The 22,617-nt window shown below is 41.6% G+C and overlaps 1 protein-coding gene across 5 annotated transcripts in view; it reads right to left on the minus strand.

The window, feature by feature from the left end:
* The window catches only part of FYN (FYN proto-oncogene, Src family tyrosine kinase), a 108,689-nt gene extending 107,846 nt beyond the window's left edge, over window positions 1-843 (minus strand). For all 5 annotated transcript variants that reach the window (XM_083350066.1, XM_083350069.1, XM_083350068.1 and 2 more), the window contains exon 1: window positions 602-843. The gene's annotated coding sequence lies outside the window, so the exon portion shown is untranslated. The remainder of the gene's footprint in view (window positions 1-601) is intronic.
* Window positions 844-22,617: the final 21,774 nt, after the last annotated feature.

Raw genomic sequence — 22,617 nt, forward strand, 5'->3', positions numbered from 1 at the left:
AGCAGAACGCCTATAAACGGTCCGGTATTAAGTATATTTCTATCTAAAAAAATTCTGTAGAATTTAGGGGATCCTCACTTCCCACCCGGCCGCGTTCAACGACATAAATGAACCCTTCCTGCGCTGCGAACGCCAGCGATTTCTCTTCGTGCGGGTGGAGGAGGCTTCCCCGGCTACTCCTTCTTTGGGCCCATCCCCACCCACTCCGAATTACCCCAAATGCACGCCTCCACGTTTCTATTGCCGCCGCCTTTCCAATTCTCCTGCGGGAATGTAGTAGGTTCCTACATGGCCCCGGGGGTTGCAGGAGGGAGCTCCGAAGGAGGAGGAGGAGGAGGAGGAGGAGGAGGAGGAGGAGGAGGAGGAGGAGGAGGAGAGGAAAAAAAAACAAGGCAGGAAGGAAAGAGCCAATTACGCTCACAGGCACTTCAGGCAAAGAAGTGCGCACAAAGCAGGGCGAAGGGAAAGAAACCCAACGCGAGCACACAAAAGCCGGCGCACGCTTCCTTCCCTTTCCCCCTAAGGCGGGGCGGTGTGTCATTGTGTGTGTGTGTGTGTGTTTATGTGCAGGGGCGGGGGAGGGCGTCGCTCTGGCTCTTACCTGAAACGCAGCAGGACTTGGGTCTGCAGAGCCCCTTTCTCACCAACGCCCCCTCCCCTTGGTTTTTTTCCCTCCTCTCTGCAGGATCCTCAGGGCGGAGGCGGGAGTCCCTCGCGAAACGCTGCTCCTCCAGGTCCTTCGCTCGCTCGCTCACTTCCCGCCGCCAGCTCCGGAGCTCGCCGTTACAAACCCAAGGAGAACGAAAAGACCGCGGAGGAGAGGAAACGGGGGTGGGGGGGTGGGCGTCAAAAGTCCCTGCCTCGGCAGCGAGGCGAAGAGGGCGGCCGCAGCTTTGTTCGGCGCCCGGGCAGCCTCGGCGGGTGCTGGTGTCCGGAGAAGATGGGGTTCGGGAGGGCTCCGGATGGAAACGCTTCTTCTTGCTTCTTTTTCTTTTCCAAAGGCAAGTCTTAAGGAAAAGCTGCCTCAGTCAGTCTCCTCCCCTCCTTCCACTATCGCCGCCGCCGCCGCCGCCGCCGCCCCCCAGGCTCCTGACAGATGGCGCAACCGCAGCATCGCAGCTTTGGCGCTGCTGCTCCTCAGTAGCTCGCGCGGCTGGAGCCCGGACTCCGCTACCCTGCCTTGCCTCGCCTCGCTCTCGCCTCGCCTCCTCACCCCTGCGTCAGTTCCCAAAGCGGGGAAAGCGACTCAAGAATGACATCCCAAGCCGGCCTATGGCGAAGCGACTTTGGGGCGGATGGAAACGCTTCGGTCCTTATTGGCAGGAGCCCTATACGGGAAGGCGGGTATGCAAAAAAGGAAAAAAGGAGGGGGGGTCGTTTGCGCGTCACATCAGCTGCAACAGCGGCGGCTTTCCACGCGGTGGGCTGGGCTGCGCCTTCGGGTCTCTCTCGCCCCGTCTCGTAAAAGGGCTCTCTCTCTCTCTCTTGAGGCATCCAATTAAACGGAAATGGAACTATTACGGAGAATAGTCTTCTCTTTCTTGGCTGGCGTTCGGATTGGAAGATCGCCAATGAATCATATCTTCGGGAAGAAGATCCAGTCTGTGATTACCCGCCACCTTCCTGTTTCGCGTCCGATTTTTCTTTCCGGCCGCCCGTAAAGTACAATGACTACCGGCATTTCTGTAAAGCAATCTCTGTAATCCGAGCCCACCCGCTTCGTTGGGTTTGAAGTCAGATTGCCGCTTGGATTAACTACTAGGTGATTCTGCAAGCACTGTGGATCCAGTCACGAGCAGGGCGGAGAATTTTTATAGCAGGTAGTGGTGACCGCTAGGCAACTCTCATAAAGGGAATACTGGCATGACAGACAGCTGGAAAGTGGACATTCTTGGTGGACTAAAGTTTACATCATCATCATCATCATCATCATCATTATTATCATTATTATTATTATTATTATTATTATTATTATTATTATTATTATTATTATTATTATTATGTTGGAGGGAACCTTGGAGGTCATCTAGTCCAACCCCCTGCTCAGGCAGGAAACCCTATACCATTTCAGACAAATGGCTGTCCAGTCTCTTCTTAAAAACTTCCAGTGTTGGAGCATTCACCACTTCTGGAGGCAGGTTGTTCCACTGGTTAGTTGTTCTAACTGTCACAAAAGTGAGAGTTTAATGGGCAACAAATGTGAGATTACTTCCTGCCACCTATCTAAATACACTACCTCTCCCGCTTTCCTTCATTTCTTCTCTCATTTGGGCACTTCTCCAAATAGACCTCCCCCACCCAAATAAACCACTGGTGTGCAATCAGTTTTTCTGAACAGGTGATGTAGAGCCCAGAATATGTTGGCTGGGGAATTCTGGAAGTTGAACTCCACACATCTTAAAAGTTGCCAAGTTTGAAACACACTGCCTAGAGGCTTTCATTCTTTCCTCCTTCACTTCCTAGATATGTAAAGTCTCCCCCCTTAAATTGTGACTCCTGGTGGCATACAACAATTGAAAAATAATTTTAAAAAACAAAAACAACTTTAATCAACACACCATCAAAACTGGCAACAATAACATTACAGAACAGGCTCATCAGCCATCCCAGTCTAGTGAATGGGAGAAAAACCAGGCCATTACAGAAGGCCAATATGGCCTTGGAAGCAAAGTAATGGAGAATGGAAGTTCTGCTTTGCAATATCCTAACTACCAAATTAAAAATAAAATGCTTTTTCAAATAAACTTAGGGTAAAAAGCCCCATTTTGCCTTTTCATCCTGCCACAACACTTAAGATTAGGAGACAATCCTGGAACTCTTCCTTGTGGCTACCTTTCTCATCCCTGAAACGCTTCCCAAACTGTCGGGCACTGCCAAAATGGCTTGTGATTGAATTCATTTGAGTGTTGCAAGAATAACTCATATTGACCTTGCTCCCTCCATAAGGAAGTGTGGAAATTGGCATCTAGCTAGTGCCCTCATCCACCCCAGTTCTCCCTCTTCTCATTAATTGTGAAGGGGAAAAAATGTGGCCTGAGTGAAGATGAGTGTCAAATCACTCTTATACCCTGGAGGAATAAGGCCTGAGATCAGCTAGATAGGGACCAGTAAGTTATCCAATTTTCTGGTTCCTCTAACACCAACAAGACACTAGCCAACCATCTGTTAATTTAGACAGTAAGAGGAAGAAACCTAGCATTTAAACTGTAGTAATCAATTATTGTAAGTTTTCACTGTTGTCTATGATGAAATAGTAAGCTAGAGGAGCCACAGTTGAGAGCATGGCAGGTAGAGGCAGGAGAGGCATCAGTTTTCTAATTTTGGATATTGATCAATTAACTTTTTTTAAAAAAAATGATTCTCCACTGGTGCTATCAGTAGTATGGTACTACACCAGGATTGAGTCAAAGCCTACCTGAAAGTGCCCTTAATTTTAGGCAATATGGCATACTGTGGCAGAATTTTTAAGAGAGAATAATCAAAGAAGTTGGGACAAAGTAATACGACTGAAAAATAGAATTAAGAGTGGAAAATGGAAATGAAACAGCCAAGAGAAATGGGACAACAGGAAACCCAATATAGGAGCAAGGAATGGAAGAGGATCTTCATTGCTGGATGGAAGGAAGAGCTAACTCTGGAAAGATGAAAAAATATTATAGACCCTACAGGAGATATGTTTTGCTCAGGAGAGAATGTAGATCTTAGCTGTTTTAACATTAAGGACCTGCAGTTATGAACTATTTATACTAAAGTATACAATACCTCTAAACGTTCTTGTGGCATTCTGCCGTATCACACAAGCTGACTTAAAAGCACTAAGAAGTTCCAAAGATGCTAGGCTTTTGTAAGAATTTATTAAACTGGAAAAATTTAATCAATTTTGCTTTGCCTTTTGTTCTTGTAGGGTATGTGGGGAATGAGTGGAATCATTCATTTTCTGAATGTAAAAATGCTTTCAAATGGATGGCACAATAAAAAAATCAGTATTTATATACTTGCCCCCCTGCAAAAATGCCTGGGTTATTCTAATTATTATTTTTTCCTGGCTATTAATTTTTTTAAAAAAAAACATCTGTTTTTTATTCTTTAGTAAATGTGTGCACATTAATATATTGCATTTTCTGGGAGAGGGGAAATTTCATTGCCACTGAATTGCAAAATTATAAATACAGTCTTCCATGATTTTGTAAGAATGTAGTGTACCTTATTTTGCAATATCTGTATTCTGATGATAATATGGATCATGCTGATTTTAATTCAAATGACAAATAAGATAAATCAGTTGTTAATCCTGTGCTATGTAATCTGAGAATGCACAAATATACATCCACTTACATTGTGATTTATGTCATGCTTCAGTTCAATGTTATTTTTCTTCAAGAGCTCTTGCAGTAGTTCAGAATTCAAATTTACAATATTTTATTCATTTCCTTTTACATTTCTTTTTTTGAAAGGATAACAAATAAATGACAATTTGCATAATATTTGCATGCTTATGTATATATTAAAATAATTATTGTAAATTAAATGGAGATATAATATCTCTTACCATAAGAATACAAGAACACTGTATTGGATTTCATCAGTATCCCATTTAATGCATCATTCTGTTTCACCACTGTTAAATCACAGTTCCACAGCAAGCCGTAGTTTCCTTATACTAGTATTTTTCAGCAACTGGAATTTAGTGGTATCTTGCCTCTGATGGAGAAGGTAATATATAGCTCTCATAATTTAGTAGGCAGTGGAGAGTTCAATGAAAACAGTATTTCTCAATTGTAATTATCCAGCTTGTAAATAAGAAACATGTTTTCCTCTATACAGTATATTGCTTTTTTAGCTTATTACACATGACTGAAGTAGTAAACGAAGCACATCTGGCTTGGGTGGATGTTCCTGGACCATTTCTGCGGGAGTTCTGGTATTTCTGTTTTATATGAATCCATATGTGGGACTATTCTCTGGTTTGTATGTGTTAGTCATTTTAGATACTTAAGGTTTTATAAGAATTTTTGTGCAATACTTTCCTGTTAACTTTCCTGAGTTTTCCACCATTCATTCTCATTGATTCCAGCATTCTATCATACTCGCTCACATAAGAAATACGTTAATTCTATTCAGTTTCTCAATACCATCCATTATTTAATACACCTGTACCCATTTGGGGCATCTGTAGATGCATCCGTCTACAGTCAGCTTTGGTCAGATGCCATCATCCATGTCAAGAAACTGATCCAGTTCTGGTTTTGCTCAGTTGGTATGCTTCTAAAATCATATTCAATATGTTACATCTCTCTGAAATGCTACAGTACTACAGAGTTTGTGGGTGGTGTTTTCCCATTGGGAAGAACCTTTGCCTCACTCTGGCTCCTGGGCTTCAGCTGACATTGCAATTCACCTATTGTATTTAAAGGGGGGGGACTTTGACAGCATCACAAGTCCCCCTTTGCAGCATCCTCTGGCTTATTTGTTTATTTTGGTCAGACAAAGACACAGACTTTTTGCTGCTTCCACTTGGAAAGGCAGCAGAGATTATTCTGGACTCTTTTGACTCTTAGGCCTTTGCAACTGTTTCCAAGTGCACATTTCTCCTGATGAAGGAAATTGGGCTGAAACTGATAATAGTTCATCTTGGTTTTCTCCCTTTTTTTAAGAAGGAGGAGCAGCCAGTCTGTAAACTGACGCTCCATTTGAGGGTCCCCACCTCAGTTTTGGGCACAGAACAAGGTGCTAGCAATTCTCCCCACACACACACTTTTGTGTGATGTGTTTCTTCAGTTCTGTGTCACCTTCCCAGACTTCCTACAGGGAAATTTTAGCACCTTGTTTATAGTGTTCAGCTGTATTCAGAATTTCTCTTCTTCTCATCTTCATTCTGCCTTCTGCGACACCATGTGAACATAGTGACAATGACAAGGAAAAGGCCTGGTTACAAAATTGCCAGCACACTGTCCTTTCACCATGACTGCAAACGAGGGTTTTTTTGAATGCAAGACAAATGGTGGATTGGTGAGTTTGCAGCTCTTCTTTATAGAACAGCTGCTCAGCTTTTTTGCAAAAGGACTAGGCAAACACATACAGTATATCCAAAGCACCTGAAAGCAGGACAAGAAGCAACGGATGGAAACTAGTCAAGGAGAGAAGCAACCTAGAACTAAGGAGAAACTTCCTGACAGAACAACTAACCAGTGGAACAACCTGCCTCCAGAGGTGGTGAATGCTCCAACACTGGAAGTTTTTAAGAAGAGACTGGACAGCCACTTGTCTGAAATGGTATAGGGTTTCCTGCCTGAGCAGGGGGTTGGACTAGATGACCTCCAAGGTCCCTTCCAACTTATTATTATTATTGTTTTGTTGTTGTTATTGTTGTTGTTATTATTATTATTATTATTATTATTATTATTATTATTATTATTATTATTATATATTTGAAAATGTGGTTGGACTGCTGGTGGGGGGTGTCTTTGTCTGAAGTCTGCCGGCTTCAACTCCCCTCCGCCCTGTGCGTTCCCACAGAGAGGGCCTCCTCAGGGTGCCTCCGGTCAGGGAATGCCGACTGGCGGCCCCCAGGGGGAGAGCCTTCTCTGTGGGTGCCCCGGCTTTGTGGAACCAACTGCCGGTGGAGCTCCGGACGGCATCGGACCTCCGAACTTTCCGTCGTGGTCTGAAGACCCATTTGTTTGAATTGGCCGGTCTGGCCTGATGGGGGAGTTGGGTTTTAAATTGTCATTTTAGATTGCATTATTGTTTTTTAATTGGGCACTGATTTAATCTTTGTTTTAACTTTTGTATAGTATTGTATTTTTATTTATATGCCCTGTGAACCGCCCTGAGTCCCCAGGGAGAAGGGCGGTATATAAATTAAATAAAACGTTCCAGACTATGCAGCAATTTGAATTGGACACCAATTGAATCCTCCTCCGGTTATCAGGGGTAGGCAACCTTGGCTCTTTTATGACTCATGGACTTCATCTCCCAGAATTCCTGAGCCAGGTTGGCTCAGGAATTCTGGGAGTTGAAGTCCACGAGTCATAAAATAGCCAAGGTTGCCTACCCCTGGGTTAGATGGAGGAAAAGTATAAAAGTATTAATATTTCCACCTGTTCTCTGCATTTCAAGTTTGGCAGAACTGAAGATAATTGCCATTGCTTTTTGTTCAAATTGTTCTACATAGTAAAGAGCCTTGGTGGAGCAGTGGGCTAACGCCTCCTTAAGTAACACCAGCTGCCTGCAATTATTGCAGGTTCGCATCCCACCAGGCTCAAGGTTGACTCAGCCTTCCATCCTTCCGAGGTAGGTAAAATGAGGACCCAGATTGTTGGGGGCAATTAAGCTGACTTTGTAATAATGCCGCTTGGGGTGTGTGTGAAAGCCCTAATAAGCAGGCATATACATGGAATGAAGGCTACTGCTAAGCTTGTAAGCCGCCCTGAGTCTTCGGAGAAGGGCGGGATATAAATGCAATAAAAATAAATAAATAAATACATAAATGTGGATACCTTGCTACTCAATGCTGGTTGCAGAACTGTTATAAACAATTAAAAGCTTGATCCCTATACTGATTCTTGGGGAACCTTTGTACACATCTCCATGGGACGTTCTGTCAATCTATATTCCTTTAATCTAGTCTGTTTCCTGCTGGCTACTAAATTTTTTAGGGGAATGTGGAGAGAGGCTATGTTATAATCTTTTGAAAGTCACTTTGTTGATATCCAGTTTAATCAATTAGTAATACGGGGCTTAACTTTGCAGAAGCCCCGTTGATGCTTCTTTATCAAAGCTCATTTTTCTCTATCAAAAAGAGGCAATTTATTTATGACCAGAGGAGAAAATTCTTTGGCAACTTTTTGGTGGTTATTAAAACTTTTGGAAGTGATACTGCTGGTTCTGTGACTTTTGTAAAAGTCACTATGTCTCAAATAGTTATACAAAAACCTACGCTGAACTTCAAAGATATAAATTCTACTCTGTATGTGTCTATGCATATGTATATTTACACACACATAACTATGGGAAAATAGTACGTTCCCATGAAACAAAACTGTAACGTGAGAAGCACCATTTGTTCTTTTTTAAAAAATATGCTCTGTTATATACTTATATGACGTTACAATATTATTATTTTCTCTCATTTTGACCTGGAGCTGGGTCTGGAGTGTTTCCTGTCCTGTTTTTTTCTCTTTCAGTTCCAGGGTTATTGGTCAGACTTTTAAAGAATTATTTCAAAGTTGCATCAATTTAGAAAGGCAATTTCATATGTAATGTTCATTTTGAAAACAGTAAGCGTCTACAGCAGTTCAGATACAGAGGCTGATTTGGGACTGATTTAGGCTGATTTAGGGACAGATTCTGCTGTGGATGATGAGATTTCTCTTGTGACTTTCCACATTATGCTTGGAGCATATGTTCTCCATATGGACAAAAATGGTAAAATACAAAGCTCAGTCTGATATTTTCCCCTAGAAATACAATTCTGTGTCACTGATCTATAGTACTTAATCATATAATACCGGTAGTCCTCGACTTACAACAGTTTGTTTAGTTACGACGACACTGAAAAAGTAACTTATTTTTCACACTTAGGACTGTTGTGGCATCCCTATGGTCACATGATCAAAATTCAGATACTTGGCAACTGACTCACATTTATGATGGTTGCAGTGTCCTTGGGACAAGCAAAGTCAATGGGGATTCACTGAACAACTGTGTTACTAACTTAACAACTGCGGTGATTCACTCAACAAATGTGGCAAGAAAGGTCATAAAATGGGGCAACATTCACTTGACAAACATGTCATTTACCAACAGAAATTTTAGGCTCAATTTTGGACATAAGTCGAGGACTACCTGTATGTACAGAAAAGATTTATCTATTTGATTTCTATCTTGTTTTTCTGCTCTGATAAGCACAACTTCATTAATATGGGGCCTGAGAGCAATAACTACATATGGGGAAATAAGCTCTTTTAGCAAACAGGCTCTAGGGTACATTCCACTGTGCAACATTACCTCTCTTTCAAGGTGTTAAAGCATAAATCCCACAATTAAAATGCAATTGGTAAAATATACAATTGACAATATCATTGTTGCTACATCCTTTAGATTAGACATGTGCGACTTCAGATGGGAAACCCTATGTGCCATATTGGGATCTACATTTTATGGGGTGATTAAGTATCTGCAAACCTAAAGGGATCTGTTTTACTTTTTAACCTCCCTAAAATTACAAAAAGAGCATAATGTTCTGGCCCCATTCACCCTGGGGCTCTGGGCCTTCAAAAACAAAATGCTGACAGGCTGCCAGCTGCCAGGGGAGTGCATTTGTGCAGCCTTCCTTTAGACTTTTATGGCTCCCAGGCACAAGAAGCTTATAGAAATGCAGGTGGTTTCATTTTGGTGTCAAAACACAACTAGAGTGATTAAACAAGTGAAATTAGGAGATTTCTTTATGCAATCATTAGCAGTGTTCTCTTTGCACCTGGTTTTAGAGAGAGATCATGTTACCTGTAGGTTTTTAAGATAGGAATTAAGATGGTTGTCATAAAAGGGACAATGTCCAGGACTGCTTTGGCATCCCATACATTGAATAATGTGCCAAAGTTGAAGTGAAGTGTGTTTCTAACTGTGAGGGTCCCTTTTTCCTCTTTCTTGTTGCAGTTTTTTTTAAATTTCTTAATTCACACCTTGCAAAGCCTGATCTTTTGGTGCCACTAAGTATTGTGAAGAAAGTATTGAAAAGTATTGTGAAGAAGTAACATGAATGATATCAGGGAAAAATTCCTACCTCTATAACACCTCCAAGGAAGGGACAGTAGCTGCTGGTAGCTTAGTATGACTATTGTTAAAGTAAAGAGACTGTCAGTGTATAAACTGGGTCTCCACAGATAATGAAGAAATGTTTGAAAAGAGGATGAGAAACAACTGAAGCACAGAAAACAATGAATCCTTAATACTCTTAAGAAGGCTTCCTGATAAGGCACAATATCAAATACCTATATGGCACTGCCAAAATATGGGGGAGGCTTCGCCCTGTTGTTATTCTTAGTTGCGAAGTCGTGTCTGACCCATCGCGACCCCATGTACAACGTTCCTCCAGGGCTTCCTGTCCTCTACCATCTTCTGGAGTCCATTTAAGCTCATGCCTACTGCTTCAGGCTTCACCCTAGGCATCCTTTTAGACACATCCAAAAATAGAAATATTATTTCTACCTCTAGGTTCATCTTTGGCTAAAAACAATGTTCTACAATTCACTTTTCACCATAAAAAAGAGTTGCTTAGCTTTTGCTTTCCTTTTTCTTTGCAAATTTGCAGCATTTTAAAAATTCCCCTTTAAGCTGTTTTGTCAAATATCTTAATATATTTATATCTTTGTTCAACTCATACTCTTTGCACTACAAAGTTATTTGCTCTCATGGTATTTTCCTGATCTTCTCCTAGTATAGTATAAGAGGGTTACATATCAATAAACCTTTAATTGGTAAGTTACAGAATTCAGGCCACATAGAATGTGGGTGATTAACCAGGATTATTATGTACCAACCTGGGACTGAAATATAAATGTATGACAAAGTTCACATTTATTTAATTTTAGGATTTATGGCAGAATCCAGACTGTTAATTTTGCTCCAAGCCTTCTTCACACATTTTTAATGCATTAAGAAATTTTGCAGTCCTCCAGCATTGAGGGTTTACCATTGTTATTATACATTTAGTAATTTTAAAATTAAAATGTAACTACTTATGGTGAGCAGCAGATGAGCTGAAATCAAATTCTCAGGAGAAGCAAGATAAGTTGGAAAGTGTTTTCATCTTGGGGGTCAAAATAGGTGAGTCTGATCTCTCTCTAATCCAATACTGGGTGTTGATATTTAGGTCTTGGTCAGTATCTCTGGATTCTCAGTGCACCTTGAAGGGTTTTTCTGTAGAAATTCATTAAAGCAAAAGGTTTGTTGCTTATGTCATATGCTGCAGTGAAGAGAGAAGAGTGATAGGAATTACTTGATTTTCATAACCAACAGTCTTGTTCTCAAACATCTTTGCAACCCTACCACTTTTGATCACTCTAATTATGCTCTTCTTTAGCATGGAGAGATGATAGAGTGAAGATATCCACAGTTTTGCCATTTATGTTACATGATTGTGTCAACTGGTGCCAGTCATTCATCTTGAAATAGTAGTGTGCAATACCACGTGGATGATTCTGGGTACCATTCCCTTCTGAAACTCTTTGAAGAACATTCAGCATTTAATTTCAATGGGCTTCAAAGACTTTAATAGGTAGTCTTCTGAGTTAAGCCTTCTGTTAAAGGTCTTTAGTATTTTCAAGGCAAAATATATTTTGTTTGCAAGGACAGAGTCAAGATTTTTTTTGCTTAGTAAATTAAAAACATCTAATTTGTCCTCATCTTCTGCATACAGAAGATCAGACTACAACTCAACCCTAGCAAGAAGGAGCTGCTTTGAATTTTTTTGGGGGGGGACCTGAATTCAGGGATTTGTTTGTTCTGTTTCTGATTTCAATTACATACTCTCACAATTGCTATGGAAATCAGCAGTTTACTCAAGGGACATAACAGTACACAAAGAATGCAACCCAAAACAGAATCTTTGAAAGAAATTTGCCTGAATAGTTTGCTTTTAACTAGAGCGTATAAAAGAGTAGCCAAAATCCAGTTCACCGTTACAAGATCCAAGTTAAGGTTGTCAGCTAGTCCAGAATTTCACAAACAGAATTCACACAAAAGCCAAAGATCAGACAATTGATTCCAACAAGGGATCATGGGCCAGGGCTGCTTCTTAAATCAAACTGCAGCCAGATGTCTTTAATAAAGAGATTTATATCCTTGCTTGTCAAGAAACATCTTAGAACAGCTCTGATGTGCTCTCTTTTTTTTTGCATTTGCCAGGTGTGGGAGTCAGGAAGCCTTACATCATCCCCACCTAAATGCTCCACCTGCCTAGGGGTTCCTGTTTTAGATCAGCCTCATGAGATTCTTGGGTTTTATGTCTCCTTAGCCCAGGGGTAGGCAACCTTGGCTCTTTTATGACTTGTGGACTTCAACTCCCAGAATTCCTGAGCCAACTGTGCTGGCTCAGGAATTCTGGGAGTTGAGGTTCACGAGTCATAAAAGAGCCAAGGTTGTCTACCCCCTGCCTTAGCCTGATATTTCACAGGCTCCGTTGGAGCTGCTTCTTCAAAGTCAGAATCAACTGGAAGGTGAGCTGCACTAGCTCCTGTTAAGCTTTCAAATGCAAGGTGCTGGTTACCATTTTAAAAGTATGGCAGACATACAGAAGTGTTGCAGTAGTCCACATTACTCACAGAATCACCTATATATTAGGGTCTCTGCCTGCCTCACCAGATCTGTCAGGGCAGGTGTGCTCCAGGCCCCCTCTGTTAAACAATGTCATCTTGTGAGTCCAAGGAGTAATTTTTTTGGACTGGGGGGGAGGGAAACATCCAACATCCAGAGGGGCTTTACTCTCGGAAAGCTGTGAATGCTAGATGATCCCAATAAAGGTGGAATTTGTTATATGCTGGTTGGGTTACTGCATTGTGAACAATTTAATTCTGTTTCTGTTTGATTTATAAAGGTTTTGTGATAGTTTTTGTTATTTGGTATTAGCTACCTGGAATTCATATGTACGTTGGACAACCATATACACTTTTTAAAATGAATACCATATTTTCCGGCGTATAAGACGACCTGGCGTATAAGATGACCCCTGACTTTTAAGAAGATTTTCAATGTTTTTCGTCTTATACGCCGGAAAATACTTACATGCCAGTTACCAAGTGTCCGACACAAGCCCGATTCAGCCCCGTCTGATGCAGATGGTACAAAGCCTCCCTTTTGAAGCCCAAAGGGGCTTTTCCTTCCACCCACCCATTTGAGAGCACATTTGCAGACGGAGCAGCCGCGCGTCTGGAGCCAAGCCCTGCCCAGGAGACGGTCAGCCAGGTGGGCTCGGAAGACGCGCTGGAGAGGCGGGCTTGGGGCGGCCATGCCGAGGCCGGCTGGCGAGGGCCGCTGCATGGTCTGCGGGCGAGAGGGGCGCCAGGCCTGCCGGAAGTCCCCGGAAGTCCCTGGAATGGGCTGGCAGGCACGCTCTTCCCCGGCCCGCCGGAAGTTCCCCAAACTTGGAACGGCCTGGTGGTGGGCGGGCGCTCCCTCCCCGATCCGCCGGGGAGCGTCTCCCAAAGCGCAGCGTCTGGCGGCCGGGAGTCCGTCGGCCTGGTCGCTGGCGAGCTGGCCCGCGGCTAGGGCCGGGGCCCAGGAACAGGTAGCCGGGTGCAGGTGGGGGGAAGGAAAGCCGGGCGTGGGCTTCTGCGGCTGGTTGTGAGGCCGGATGCGGGCGTCTGCCGGGAGAGATAGCGGGTAGCAGGGCGCGCTCTGCTTATGCTCAGATGCCGCTTGGGTGAGGGGGAGGGGCTTCCTGCCGCTCCCGGGGTCTGGTGTTTGCAAGGGGGAGGGGAAGGGGCTTAGAGGCTCTTGGGGGTGGAAAGGGAGAGTCACGATGGAGAGGGGACTGGACTAAGGAGGCTTGAAGTTGCTTTGCAAGAACGGGGACGCTCGACTGTTTTTTTCCCCGGCGTATAAGACGACCCCCCAACTTTTGAGAAGATTTTCATGGGTTCAAAAGTCATCTTATACGCTGGAAAATATGGTATCTAAAAATTAAAAGCTAAAGGAAAAATAATGCATGTTCTTTTAACAAAGACCACTGCTATACTTTTACCACTGTTGAGACACTAAAGACTTGTTTGTGATCCCTTGTCCTGAAGAAATTAACTTCTTGATTAATCCTGATTGCCTCTTTATAGAAACTACTTGATTGTGATACATAATTTGCTAGTACTGTTTTCTCCCTTTTTATTTTTAACATAGAGCTTTATAAGTAGAATGATTAAACCTCGTGGTATCTTTTTGCCTTGCTATTGAGATTTTGTTTTATATTTCTAAACTTATTGTTAATGCCGTTAATGGAATCCATTTGCATTTTAAAGAATAAAACAGTTGCAAGGCAACAGCAGTCTCACAATCCCAGTGTTAAAAGATTTTAGCCCTTCAAGTTTTATTGATTGCTCTATGGTCCTTTAAGTGCTCAGTTTGCAATTCTTATTCAGTGATCAAATGATGATATAAACTGCTGGGTGTCTGTACTGCCTATTAATTGTTAAAGTGATTGTAGATGGAACCTGCACAACTATGATAGTAGACGTGATGAAAAATATATGGAGATGAGACGAGGACAGTGACTTCTTAAAGCCATAACAGAATACATTACTTAGCCAAATCTAAGTTAATCTTCAGGTTATTAACGCTTAATTTTAAATTTGCTTGGTTTTGAAGCCTGAGTGGGAATTAGAATATTGTTGTCCTCTGAAACCAAAGGTCTTCTGAATGTTGAATCAAAAATAGGCCCCAAGGAATTTGAATTTCAGGATGTTTTGTATGCTATAGGTTAATTGTGTAATGGTATAATGGGAATGACCTTGGAAAATAAGAGGAAGAACTACAAACTAGGCCACAGTCAGAAAAGAGGCAGCTGATCCTGCAAAAGTAATGAGGGCGTGGTCCTCCCTAGTTTCAGATTTGCAAGTTTTTGATAATGTAATCTTACAATAAAGGTAGTTCTAGTACTCCTGGATATGCTTCTTGCAGGGACTACCTTGCAAGACCGACAAATTGGGAGTTTCCCACAAGAATGTCAGAATTTATCCTTCAAAGACCATATATACCCAGTTCAGTAAGTAGGTCCCTTTAGGATTTCAATATCTGTGTCAAAATGATGCAATGAACATGGCATACGTACTGGTTAAAGTGCAAGTATGATAGGCTAGACTTTGCATCATGATATCACAATACCTAATATTTGTATTATCACAGTTTGTACTGGAAATCTCTGTGCTGTTAGGCTTTCTGAAAACATCTAGGTAACAGAAATAATGGACTGTGTGAATTCATGGATCTGTCCACTTTTGGTTAGGCTCTTTTGTAGCAGCAATGGGAATCTTTTTTTTTTTTTGCTAGTGGCTGTTTACCCACAGAAATAATATTTGGGACTATATGTCAGTAATGAGATAAAGAAGGAATAGTAGTAGGGACACCCATCCCTTTATTTTTCTCTTCTACACAGTCATTTTTTCTCCCCACTTTCCTTATCATAGTTGCCAGCCATTCTGTCATGTCTGACCTTCGGCCACTCTATGGATCAGCACTCTCAATACTGCCTCCTTCAACCCCCCCCCCCGGTCATCCCGGTGTCATCCTTTATAATGTCCAGCCAGCGGGTATTAGGGCGGCCCCTTCTCCTTTTCCCCGCTAATCACTCCCAACACGATTGACTTTTTGAGTTGAGTCAGCTCTCATGACATGTCCAAAGTATGACAGCCTCTTTATAGTACTATAGGTGGTATCTTACTCAATAGCAGTAACTGTGAGAAGGATCTCAGAGTCCTAGTGGACAATCACTTAAATATGAACCAGCAGTGTGCTGCAGCTGCCAAAAAAGCCAACACTGTGCTAGGCTGCATTAACAGAGGAATAGAATCAAGATCACATGAAGCATTAATACCACTTTACATTGCCTTGGAAAGGGCACACTTGGAATACTGCATCCAGTTTTGGTCACCACGATGTAAAAAAGACGTTGAAACTCTAGAAAGTGTACAGAGAAGAGCAACAAAGATGATTAAGGGACTGGAGGCTAAAACATATAAGGAACGGTTGCTGGAATTGGGTATGTCTAGTTTAATGAAGAGAAGGACGAGGGGTGACATGATAGCAGTGTTCCAATATCTCAGGGGCTGCCACATAGAAGAGGGAGTCAAGCTATTCTCCAAAGTGCCTGAAGGCAGGACAAGAAGCAACGGATGGAAACTAATCAAGGAGAGAAGCAACTAAGGAGAAATTTCCTGACAGTTAGAACAATCAATCAGTGGAACAACCTGCCTCCAGAAGCTGTGAATGCTCCAACACTGGAAGTTTTTAAGGAGAGGCCATTTGTCTGAAATGGTACAGGGTTTCCTGCCTGATGACCTCCAAGGTCCCTTCCAACTTTATTATTATTACTCATCATCCTTTGCAACCCAATGGAAAACTGTAAAAGAATTACATAACAATGTTTGGGATTCTCTTTGTATCTGCCTGCCTGTCTATCCTCAAAGTAGTTCTCTGCAAAGAGAACAAAATAAGACAAAATTTGATGTGATGAGAGAAGCTGGCAAAACAGATGTGCTGGATAGAGCAGGATGCTGCAGAGAAAAACATTCCCGAAAGTGATCCCCAATACATCCCATTGGGACAGGCAATTGGGAAGTAACTTGTGATTCTGGCCATTCTAAGCCTCCTCCTTCGTGGTGACATGACCTGGAATGGAGCATACAGCTACTGTTGCCCTGCCAGTCCTGTCCAGTGCCCCTCTCTTCTGGCTGCAGCAGCACTGAGTGAGGTTTTCCACCCAAAATAAAATACAGATAGCTCCTAAGCAGAGTATGGAGGCGTTTCATTGGCTTGCACACTTTCAATGATGTGAAGATGGTAATTTTTGTTTACAATGAAAAAATCAAATACTGTATTCACTGCTTTTCATAACAACATATCCCACTGGACTATTGGTAAAAGTGTTGGAAAGATCTTGTGATCTAGAAGGGAGCAAATGAAGTCCATCCCACTTCCCCAGTATAGACGTACCACAAAGACACACATACAACACAAGGGAGAACTGAAACACACACACACACACACACACACACACAGAGAGAGAGAGAGAGAGAGAGAGAGAGAGAGAGAGAGAGGAGAGAGAGTTTTGGTTTGGAAAAAAATACAATTTTGTGGACAAGAACATCAAAAGAGCAAATAGCAAATGATGGTTACCAACCTTTCATAGGAGTGTTACTAAAAATGATGCTCTCTGTGTTTCTCCACCTTATTTCCTTCTCTGATTTCTTTCTCCCTTTCTCTCCTCTCTGCAGAGGGTTGCTAGAGGTGGGACAAATTGGCTTTGCTGGTGAGAAATGGACAGTCCTCAGAAGGCTTTTTAAAACAAGACTAAGTGAAACATGAAATTGGATTAAGCTTCGGATGTGGCTATTTGGTTACAGACTGCTCAGCTGACTGCTCTTTTTGTACAAACATTGATATTACTAATATGGAGAAGTATCCCTTATCTATGAAATGTTTAAAGACTTTGCATTGTATTTCAGTGGCATTTATAAGATATGAATCAAATCCATAGGATACATGGGAATTGCTATTATTAACACTTAGAAAGACCTACATTAATTGTGACTGATTCTAGGCTCATTAACATCAACAGTAATGCTTAAACTTTTAGCAATAAAATATAAACCTATACTCTTTTATAACTAGGCTGAATTCAATAAGGGTGTAAAAAGGTTTGGCAGTTCATCTTGAATAAAGAAAATGCTAGGATATGAAGAGATGTTTCATTTATTTACATATTTACAACTGTATGAAAATGGTGTTTTTTTTTCTCTTCAGTGAATGATCATGTACATTTTATTGTTTTTCACAGAAATGTATTTTAATTAAAATGTAAAGGAAAGCTGCAGCTTTTAGATAAGTGAAATATATTTAGACGGTCGTAGATTGTTCATATATTGTCAATACAGTATGAATGCTGCTATTGAAAATATTCTGCAGCAACTATAATAGCAAACAGTAGTGTCCAGGGTGGGGTGTCGGAATCAAAACAAGAAAGATATTGATCAAAACACAGAAACCTCATCTCTTTGTACATGTGTAAATTCTTCTGGATACATATGCCTTTTATTTATTTATTTAGCATACAGCGATGTTACATTAGCCAGGAGACTACAATACTAATACAGAGTAATAGTTTGGCAGCCTAAGACTACTAGGCTTGTTTGGTACACGCTTGTGTGGTTTCAAAGAAGCTTTCCCGCAGCATCATCTGGGGCCCTCTCCCTCTGCCAAAGCCACCTCATAAATGGATGTTGCAATTGGGAATGTCCAGCATCAGCAAGATTCTAAACATCTCTACAAAGTACTGGCTCATTTCTCCACTGAACTGGTACCTATTTATCTATTCACATATATAACATGCTTTAAAACTGCTAGGTGGGCAGAAGCTGAGACAAGTGATGGGAGCTCACCCCACCATGTAGTGCCAGGGCTTGAACTGCTGGAGCAAAGACCTTCATCATTGAGCCACCACTGAGCCACAACACCTCTCTATGCTGTTGAATACACTACTTACAAATGCTGTACCTGTAACAAATGCAATCTCTCTCTCTCTCTCTCTCTCTCCCTCCCTCCCTCCCTCCCTCCCTCCCTCCCTCCCTCCCTCTCTCTCTCTCTCTCTCTCTCTCTCTCTCTCTCTCTCTCTCTCTCTCTCTCGTATTCACTGACCCTGAAGAAAAATAAACAATTTTTGTGAGGTCCACCACGCTGATATCTTGGCATGCCAAGTATCCATAAATCAAATTATGTTCACAAGCAGTGCTTTTTTTGTAAAAGAAAAAGGTGCCGGAACTCACACATGTCATACAACCCGCAAGGTTCCATCCAAAAAAGGTGCTGGAACTCCGTTCTGAGCGTTCTATGAGAAAAAAAGCCCTGTTCACAAGAATATATAACAAATGCTGCAAACACATAGAAATATAATTTTCTCTAGAAGCCTGCAATGCAGCTCTTTATTGGGTTTATTTTTCTTACTGAACTCAGGAGTGACTAGAAAGCAGACTCTATAGGATGCAGGAACTGGGTGTGGCTAGTCTAGAGAAAAGAAGAACAGTGTGTGTGTGTGTGTGTGTGTGTGTGTGTGTGTGTGTGCAGACATGATAGCAGTCTTATAATATTTGGGGGGGGGCTACCACAAAAGCACTAGAAGGCAGGACAAGAAGCAACGGATGGAAACTAATCAAGGAGAGAAGCAACCTGGAATTAAAGAGAAACTTCCTAGCTGTTAACAACCAGTGGAACAGCATGCCACCAGAAGTTGTGGGTGCTTCATCAGTGGAGGCTTTTAAGAAGAAACTGGACAGCCACTTGTCTAAAATAGTATAGGTCTCCTGCCTGAGCAGGGGGTTGGACAGGAGGACCTCCAAGGTCCCTTCCAGTTCTATTCTGATTGATTGAACATCAAATAATTAAATTTATGCTTAACACTGCATAGTCTTCATCATAATGAACAATGCTACTTGGAAGCATCAGAATATTCAGTATGTATCTGTGCCTGTAGTCCTAAATGTACTTAGTCATCTCTGACTTTACTTCCTTGTGTGATGTGCCGCACAAAATACCAGAAGGCATATATTTAAAGAGCTTCTTCGCTGATTGAAGTTGTTAGTTGGCTTTATTGATGCATATTGTTGTGGCAGTATTGATGCCTTCTTTGGGGATGTTGATAAACCTCATGCCCCAGGGGGAATATGCCTTTCCTAGCTAAGACATTTGGGAGCACTTAAATCTATGATGCAGGGTTAAATACATGAAGCAAATTATTCAGCTGCCCTTCTTTGTGGGTTTGTCTTATCAAATGGCACAGAACAAGAGCATGTGATACATGAACACTCCAGCTAAGTCCCACATTCTTCAATGTCCTTCAAATGACATTTGCAGTATAAAAAAGTCCTAATTCACACGGAGGCCAAGATGCATACAGCTTTATGGCTTTCCTTTCTCCGATATTATTCAAGGATACGAAGGAGGGAATTATCTTGAAGTCTCGTGGTAAGTGCTTTGAACAAACAGACTGGAACAGTGAGCTGATTTCAGTCAGGAGTTCTGCTTGGAGGGAAAGGGTGATCTAATTCCCATCTTTTCCACAGGAAAAAAAAAGAACAGGAAAAAATGCATATTTTTTACATAGAAACGGCACTGTAATACTTCACTGGCACCAAAAGCTTTTCATTTTGTTTTTGTTTTTTTTAAAGAAAAATCCTACATCTTCATTGGAAGGTAGGTGTGAGTTTTTCTATTAAAAAGGCCTGAAAAAGTTGATTGATTGATTGATTCCTCTTTTCTTTATTGGGCAATCGTTCTCTTCCACGTGCAAAAAAAGAAAACCTGGAAAAGCAGCTTTAAAATATAGTTGCACAAAGCGTTCCAGAGTGTCGTCGTGCCCTGTGCTTCCACAGTCCATACTTGTGCTGCTGCTGTGTAAAGTGAAAGTAAGTCCATCACCTGATCCATGTTTGGGTTTATATAAGGAAGGGAAAGAGTTAGCTCAGAGGGTTGCAGTTTTAAACATCTGTCTCCCCCAACCGCTCTAGGCATTTACATCACTCCTGGAACTTTGCCTTTGATGGAAGAGGATGATAACTGATGTTATGTTTCGGGTTCGGACGAGCAGGAAAGACGCCAGGCAGATGAGTACAGAAGAATAGTTGCTTTATTCATAACTGTAACTGTACTGAGGGTTAGGGGTATCCATGCAGTCTTTAGATAGTCTCTCTCCCATAGTCTGAACAACCAATCAGATTGAACCCATCATTCCCGCCAAGTTGACTGCAGCCTGGACTGGAAAGTCCCATCTGTGTTACTGGAGAACTGTTAGCTTTCCAACGTACACGTGATAAGGTCTTCCCAAAAGCTCAGTACATAACAACTGAGACAGAGGGTGTTGTTCTTCGGTCAAGGATATGGAACAGATGTGCCCTCCTCCCCTGCTAGAAATTCAATCCTAGTGTAGCATTTGTCAAAACAAATATTCACCTGGGAAACCAGTTTAATATATTGATACGTATCTGGACATTGTAAGGACGCCTCTTCCAAACTGAGTTTCCTTGCATCATGAAAAGTGATGACAGATCATTCTATGGAAAGGCCTAGCTGGATGATGACATTTCTTCCACAAAACACTATAAAGTGATGTTACGTAATAGTAGTGCAAGACCTCTTGGCTGGAGACAGTATGAGGAAGCCCAGCTGACAAAATATATTATGAACACTGCTGGTAAGAAGTCCCTGGGCAGGATATGCCACATGAAGATGTGCAAAACATCAGGAACTCCACAACTTTGAAGGAAATAAAACAGGAAACATGTTCCAAATAATCTTGGAACAGGCCTACTAAGACAAGTTGCTGAGTCAGGCAAAAAACAGCGAAACACTAACCATGAACGTTGCCACTCAAATAAGTTATTCTGACTGACAGTCTTGTCTTCACATGCTTCGTAACATTAGCAGAAGAAGGAAAATCTATAGGGATATATAAATCCATTTTTAAAAAATTCTGGACATTCAACAATAAAGCAACACTTGTCCCTACAGCAGAGACATAGAAGAAGAGATACCTTGGCCAAAAGAGCATTGAAAAAATAAACAGGAAGATGTCTCATGATCATACAGAATAATGGGGGTGGGTGGGAGGAAGCGGTGATGTGGCAGTGGAAAATTTTCAATTTCATGAGCACATTTGTAGGGACTAACACACTTTCAGGAAGTGTGAATCAGATTTGACTCAGTGTAAAATGGAAGCAATTAGTATTGTCAAAGAAACTAAGTATCCCAACATAACCCCAATGAAACAAAGCTGCACTCTGAAAAATGTGGCCAAGAAATCAGACAGATTTCTTAAGGTACCTAAAGTGGTACAATCCATCAGAATTTTTCAATACCTTTCTTTGAGTTTTGTTTAACTTACATAATGTAAAGACAGATGGTACTATCTTTAAATGTTTACACTGAATTTTTCTAGAGTCATACAACCATCACTGTACCAATATGACAATACTGTACTAAGGACAGGTGGCTGATGCCAACCTGTTACAAGGAGCTAGTTATAAATTACACGTACTTGGGGTGTGTGTGTAATATCTTAGGTCTGCTCTAACCTTTTCTAGTATTTCATGTCAAACACTTGGTTAATGTGACAGATCAAGCCAATTACCTTTGAAAGTGTTACTAAATGCAATTAAATTGCCTAATTCTTTAGGGCAGCAGAATTTTCTGCAAAACCCACATCATTAGCAAATAAAATTGTTTTTAACTGCTTGATTTTATAAGCCACCTTAGAGTCTTTTGGAGTAAGCAGTCATAGTAAATTATAATGGCAAAGCAGATAACAATAAGACGCGGCAATAGCTTAAAGCAGGAAAGTTGAAGAAAGAGACACAGGCACTGGTGGGATTCAGATATGTGAACAACCAGTTCTCTGTGTGGATGCCACTTCCGGAAGTCCATTCTGGGCCTGGGCAACAAAAAATTAGCTTCTGGTTCTGCCAAACTGGTGTGAACTAGCTGAATCCCACCACTGGACACAGGGGCCAATTCTGCACAAATCCATGCCTTAAGAACAAATACAAATAAAGTCAGAACTGAGAAGACATCAATTGACAGCAAATGCCGCCTCTGCAAAGAAACTGAAGAAACAGTGGATTACCTAGTTAGCTACTGCAGGAAGATTGCACAGACTGACTACAAACAATGGCATGACAAAATAGCAACAATGAGGCATTGGAATATCTGCAACAAATACTGTTTGTCTGCAAGTAACTGGTGAGACCACAAAACAGACAAAGTAATAGAAAATGAAGAAGTTAAAGCACTCTGGGACTTAAAAGATTCAAACTGACAAGTATCTGCCATATAACACTTAACAATTGTCAATAAAAAGGCAAAATC

Source organism: Vipera ursinii (genome assembly GCF_947247035.1).
Source record: "Vipera ursinii genome assembly, chromosome: 1".
In the NCBI taxonomy this organism is placed as follows: Eukaryota; Metazoa; Chordata; class Lepidosauria; order Squamata; family Viperidae; genus Vipera; species Vipera ursinii.